Genomic DNA, 6,540 nt, shown 5'->3' with positions numbered 1-6,540 from the left:
ATGTAATAGCAAGCAAGAAGTAGTACAATTCAAGTTTTAGGTATCGATTATTGACTTTTTAGCCGGCTTTGGTGCCTTGGACATGAGCTAGGACCTTAAGATTCTGCATGAAAGGAGGACTAGCAGCCGAGTTGCACGGGAGAATATGAAAAGTGTTCATATGTAGTAAAAAACTGAGAAATCCGTCCGTTTTCGTCATTTGTTATGGAATCAACTTAAAGCCAGATCGTCACATTGGCCGCTCTTCTCTCTGAAACTGTTGTACTTATCTTCTGCAAAGCTATGTCGCGTGCTGCGGTATGCGGAGACACTAAAAGCACCATAGTAGAACACAGATCAAGCTTCTATGTTGATGTAATAGCCAGTAAGAAGTAGTACAATTCAAGTTTTAGGTACTGATTATTAACTTTTTAGCTGGCTTTGATGCCTTGGACATGAGCTAGGACCTTAAGATTCTGCATGAAAGGAGGACTAGCGGGCGAGTTGAACGGGAGAATGTGAGAAGTGTTCATATGTAGTAAAAACCTGAAAAATCCGTCCGTTTTCGTCATTTGTAATCGAATCAACTTAAAGATAGATCGTCACATTGGCCGCTCTTCTCCCTGAAACGGTTGTACTTAACGTCTGCAAAGCTATGTCGCGTGCTGCTGTATGCGGATACACTAAAAGCACCATAGTAGAACACAGATGAAGCTTCTAAGTTGATGTAATAGCCAGTAAGAAGTAATACAATTCAAGTTATAGGTATCGATTATTGACTTTTTAGCTGGCTTTGGTGCCTTGGACATGAGCTAGGACCTTAAGATTCTGCATGAAAGGAGGACTAGCAGCCGAGTTGCCCGGGAGAATGTGAAAAGTGTTCATATGTAGTAAAAACCTGAGAAATCCGTCCGTTTTCGTCATTTGTTATCGAATCGATTTAAAGCCAGATCGTCACATTGGCCGCTCTTCTCCCTGAAACGGTTGTACTTAACGTCTGCAAAGCTATGTCGCGTGCTGCTGTATGCGGATACACTAAAAGCACCATAGTAGAACACAGATGAAGCTTCTAAGTTGATGTAATAGCCAGTAAGAAGTAATACAATTCAAGTTATAGGTATCGATTATTGACTTTTTAGCTGGCTTTGGTGCCTTGGACATGAGCTAGGACCTTAAGATTCTGCATGAAAGGAGGACTAGCAGCCGAGTTGCCCGGGAGAATGTGAAAAGTGTTCATATGTAGTAAAAACCTGAGAAATTCGTCCGTTTTCGTCATTTGTTATCGAATCGATTTAAAGCCAGATCGTCACATTGGCCGCTCTCCTCTCTGAAACGGTTGTACTTATCGTCTGCAAAGCTACGTCGCGTGCTGCGGTATGCGGAGACACTAAAAGCACCATAGTAGAACACAGATCAAACTTCTAAGTTAATGTAATAGCCAGTAAGAAGTAGTTCAATTCAAGTTTTGGGTACTGATTATTTACTTTTTAGCTGGCTTTGGTGCCTTGGACATGAGCTAGGACCTTAAGATTCTGCATGAAAGGAGGACTAGCGGGCGAGTTGAACGGGAGAATGTGAGAAGTGTTCATATGTAGTAAAAACCTGAGAAATCCGTCCGTTTTCGTCATTTGTTATCGAATCGACTTAAAGCCAGATCGTCACATTTTCCGCTCTTTTTCCTGAAACGGTTGTACTTAACGTCTGGAAAGCTATGTCGCGTGCTGCGGTATGCGGAAACACTAAAAGCACCATAGTAGAACACAGATGAAGCTTCTAAGTTGATGTAATAGCCAGTAAGAAGTAATACAATTCACGTTTTAGGTATCGATTATTGACTTTTTAGCTGGCTTTGGTGCCTTGGACATGAGCTAGGTCCTTAAGATTCTGCATGAAAGGAGGACTAGCAGCCGAGTTGCACGGGAGAATGTGAAAAGTGTTCATATGTAGTATAAACCTGAGAAATACGTCCGTTTTCGTCATTTGTTATCGAATCGACTTAAAGCCAGATCGTCACATTGGCCGCTCTTCTCTCTGAAACGGTTGTACTTATCGTCTGCAAAGCTATGTCGCGTGCTGCGTTACGCGGAGACACTAAAATCACCACAGTGGAACACAGATGAAGCTTCTAAGTTGATGTAATAGCCAGTAAGAAGTAGTACAATTCAAGTTTTAGGTATCGACTATTGACTTTTTAGCTGGCTTTGATGCCTTGGACATGAGCTGGGACCTTAAGATTCTGCATGAAAGGAGGACTAGCAGGCGAGTTGTACGGGAGAAAGTGAGAAGTGTTCATATGTAGTAAAAACCTGAGAAATCCGTCCGTTTTCGTCATTTGTTATCGAATCGACTTAAGGCCAGATCGTCACATTGGCCACTCTTCTCTCTGAAACGGTTGTACTTATCGTCTGCAAAGCTATGTCGCGTGCTGCGGTATGCGGAGACACTAAAGTCACCATAGTGGAACACAGATGAAGCTTCTAAGTTGTGTAATAGCCAGTAATAAGTTGTACAATTTACGTTTTAGGTATCGATTATTGACTTTTTAGCTGGCTTTGGTGCCTTGGACATGAGCTAGGACCTTAAGATTCTGCATGAAACGAGGACCAGCAGCGGAGTTCCACGGTAGAATGTGAAAAGTGTTCATATGTAGGAAAAACCTTAGAAATCCGTTCGTTTTCGACATTTGTTATCGAATCGACTTAAAGCCAGGTCGTCACATTGGCCGCTCTTCTCTCTGAAACGGTTGTACTTATCGTCTGCAAAGCTATGTCGCGTGTTGCGTTATCCGGAGTCACTAAAATCACCATAGTATAACACAGACGAAGCTTCTAAGTCGATGTAATAGCCAATAAGAAGTAGTACAATTCAAGTTTTAGGTATCAATTATTGCGTTTTTGCTGGCTTTGATGCCTTGGACGTTAGCTAGAACCTTAAGATTCTGCATGAAAGGAGGACTAGCAGTCGAGTTGCACGGGAGAATGTGAAAAGTGTTCATATGTAGTAAAAACCTTAGAAATTCGTCCGTTTTCGTCAATTTTTTATCGAATCGACTTAAAGCCAGATCGTCACATTGGCCGCTCTTCTCTCTGAAACGGTTGTAATTATCGTCTGCAAAACTATGTCGCGTGCTGCGGTATGCGGAGACACAAAAACCACCGTAGTAGAACACAGATGAAGCTTCTAAGTTGATGTAATAACCAGTAAGAAGTAGTACAATTCAAGTTTTACGTATCGATTATTGCCTTTTTGCTGGCATTGATGCCTTGGACATGAGCTAGAACCTTAAGATTCTGCATGAAAGGAGGACTAGCAGCCGAGTTGCACGGGAGAATGTGAAAAGTGTTCATATGTAGTAAAAACCTTAGAAATTCGTCCGTTTTCGTCAATTTGTTATCATATCGACTTAAAGCCAGATCGTCACATTGGCCGCTCTTCTCTCTGAAACGGTTGTAGTTATCGTCTGCAAAGCTATGTCGCGTGCTGCGTTATGCGGAGACACTAAAATCAGCAAAGTGGAACACAGCTGAAGCTTCTAAGTTGATGTAATAGCCAGTAGAAGTGGTACAATTCAAATTTTAGGTATCGATTATTGACTTTTTAGGTGGCTTTGATGCCTTGGACATGAGCTAGGATCTTAAGATTCAGTATGAAAGGAGGACTAGCAGCCGAGTTGCATGGGAGAATGTGAAAAGTGTTCAAATGTAGTAAAAACCTGAGAAATCCGTCCGTTTTCGTCATTTGTTATGGAATCAACTTAAAGCATGATCGTCACATTGGCCGCTCTTCTCTCTGAAACGGTTGTACTTATCGTCTGCAAAGCTATGTCGCCTGCTGCGGTATGCGGAGACACTAAAAGCACCATAGAAGAACACAGATGAAGCTTCTAAGTTGATGTAATAGCCAGTAAGAAGTAGTACAATTCAAGTTTTAGGTATCGATTATTGACATTTTAGCTGGCTTTCGTGCCTTGGACATGAGCTAGGACCTTAAGATTCTGCATGAAAGGATGACTAGCAGCCGAGTTGCACGAAAGAATGTGAAAGGTGTTCATATGTAGCAAAAATCTGAGAAAAACGTCCGTTTTCGTCATTTGTTCCGAATCGACTTAAAGCCAGATCGTCACATTGGCCGCTCTTCTCTCTGAAACGGTTGTACTTATCGTCTGCAAAGCTATGCCGCGTGCTGCGTTATGCGGAGACACTAAAGTCACCATAGTGGAACACAGATGAAGCTTCTAAGTTGTGTAATAGCCAGTAAGAAGTTGTACAATTTATGTTTTAGGTATCGATTATTGACTTTTTAGCTGGCTTTGGTGCCTTGGACATGAGCTAGGACCTTAATATTCTGCATGAAACGAGGACCAGCAGCGGAGTTCCACGGTAGAATGTGAAAAGTGTTCATATGTAGGAAAAACATGAGAAATCCGTTCGTTTTCGACATTTGTTATCGAATCGACTTAAAGCCAGATCGTCACATTGGCCGATCTTCTCTTTGAAACGGTTGTACTTATCGTCTGCAAAGCTATGTCGCGTGTTGCGTTATCCGGAGTCACTAAAATCACCATAGTATAACACAGACGAAGCTTCTAAGTCGATGTAATAGCCAATAAGAAGTAGTACAATTCAAGTTTTAGGTATCAATTATTGCGTTTTTGCTGGCTTTGATGCCTTGGACGTTAGCTAGAACCTTAAGATTCTGCATGAAAGGAGGACTAGCAGCCGAGTTGCACGGGAGAATGTGAAAAGTGTTCATATGTAGTAAAAACTTTAGACATTCGTCCGTTTTCGTCAATTTGTTATCGAATCGACTTAAAGCCAGATCGTCACATTGGCCGCTCTTCTCTCTGAAACGGTTGTAATTATCGTCTGCAAAACTATGTCGCGTGCTGCGGTATGCGGAGACACAAAAACCACCATAGTAGAACACAGATGAAGCTTCTAAGTTGATGTAATAACCAGTAAGAAGTAGTACAATTCAAGTTTTACGTATCGATTATTGCCTTTTTGCTGGCATTGATGCCTTGGACATGAGCTAGAACCTTAAGATTCTGCATGAAAGGAGGACTAGCAGCCGAGTTACACGGGAGAATGTGAAGAGTGTTCATATGTAGTAAAAACCTTAGAAATTCGTCCGTTTTCGTCAATTTGTTATCATATCGACTTAAAGCCAGATCGTCACATTGGCCGCTCTTCTCTCTGAAACGGTTGTAGTTATCGTCTGCAAAGCTATGTCGCGTGCTGCGTTATGCGGAGACACTAAAAGCACCATAGTAGAACACAGATGAAGCTTCTAAGTTGATGTAATAGCCAGTAAGAAGTAATACAATTCAAGTTATAGGTATCGATTATTGACTTTTTAGCTGGCTTTGGTGCCTTGGACATGAGCTAGGACCTTAAGATTCTGCATGAAAGGAGGACTAGCAGCCGAGTTGCCCGGGAGAATGTGAGAAGTGTTCATATGTAGTAAAAACCTGAGAAATCCGTCCGTTTTCGTCATTTGTTATCGAATCGACTTAAAGCCAGATCGTCACATTTTCCGCTCTTTTTCCTGAAACGGTTGTACTTAACGTCTGGAAAGCTATGTCGCGTGCTACGGTATGCGGAAACACTAAAAGCACCATAGTAGAACACAGATGAAGCTTCTAAGTTGATGTAATAGCCAGTAAGAAGTAATACAATTCACGTTTTAGGTATCGATTATTGACTTTTTAGCTGGCTTTGGTGCCTTGGACATGAGCTAGGACCTTAAGATTCTGCATGAAAGGAGGACTAGCAGCCGAGTTGCACGGGAGAATGTGAAAAGTGTTCATATGTAGTATAAACCTGAGAAATACGTCCGTTTTCGTCATTTGTTATCGAATCGAATTAAGGCCAGATCGTCACATTGGCCGCTCTTCTCTCTGAAACGGTTGTAATTATCGTCTGCAAAACTATGTCGCGTGCTGCGGTATGCGGAGACACAAAAACCACCGTAGTAGAACACAGATGAAGCTTCTAAGTTGATGTAATAACCAGTAAGAAGTAGTACAATTCAAGTTTTACGTATCGATTATTGCCTTTTTGCTGGCATTGATGCCTTGGACATGAGCTAGAACCTGAAGATTCTGCATGAAAGGAGGACTAGCAGCCGAGTTGCACGGGAGAATGTGAAAAGTGTTCATATGTGGTAAAAACCTTAGAAATTCGTCCGTTTTCGTCAATTTGTTATCATATCGACTTAAAGCCAGATCGTCACATTGGCCGCTCTTCTCTCTGAAACGGTTGTAGTTATCGTCTGCAAAGCTATGTCGCGTTCTGCGTTATGCGGAGACACTAAAATCAGCACAATGGAACACAGATGAAGCTTCTAAGTTGATGTAATAGCCAGTAGAAGTGGTACAATTCAAATTTTAGGTATCGATTATTGACTTTTTAGGTGGCTTTGATGCCATGGACATGAGCTAGGATCTTAAGATTCAGTATGAAAGGAGGACTAGCAGCCGAGTTGCATGGGAGAATGTGAAAAGTGTTCAAATGTAGTAAAAACCTGAGAAATCCGTCCGTTTTCGTCATTTGTTATGGA

This window comes from Schistocerca gregaria, unplaced genomic scaffold (assembly GCF_023897955.1).
Source record: "Schistocerca gregaria isolate iqSchGreg1 unplaced genomic scaffold, iqSchGreg1.2 ptg000336l, whole genome shotgun sequence".
Taxonomy (NCBI): domain Eukaryota; kingdom Metazoa; phylum Arthropoda; class Insecta; order Orthoptera; family Acrididae; genus Schistocerca; species Schistocerca gregaria.
Note: the sequence above shows the minus strand (reverse complement) of the source record.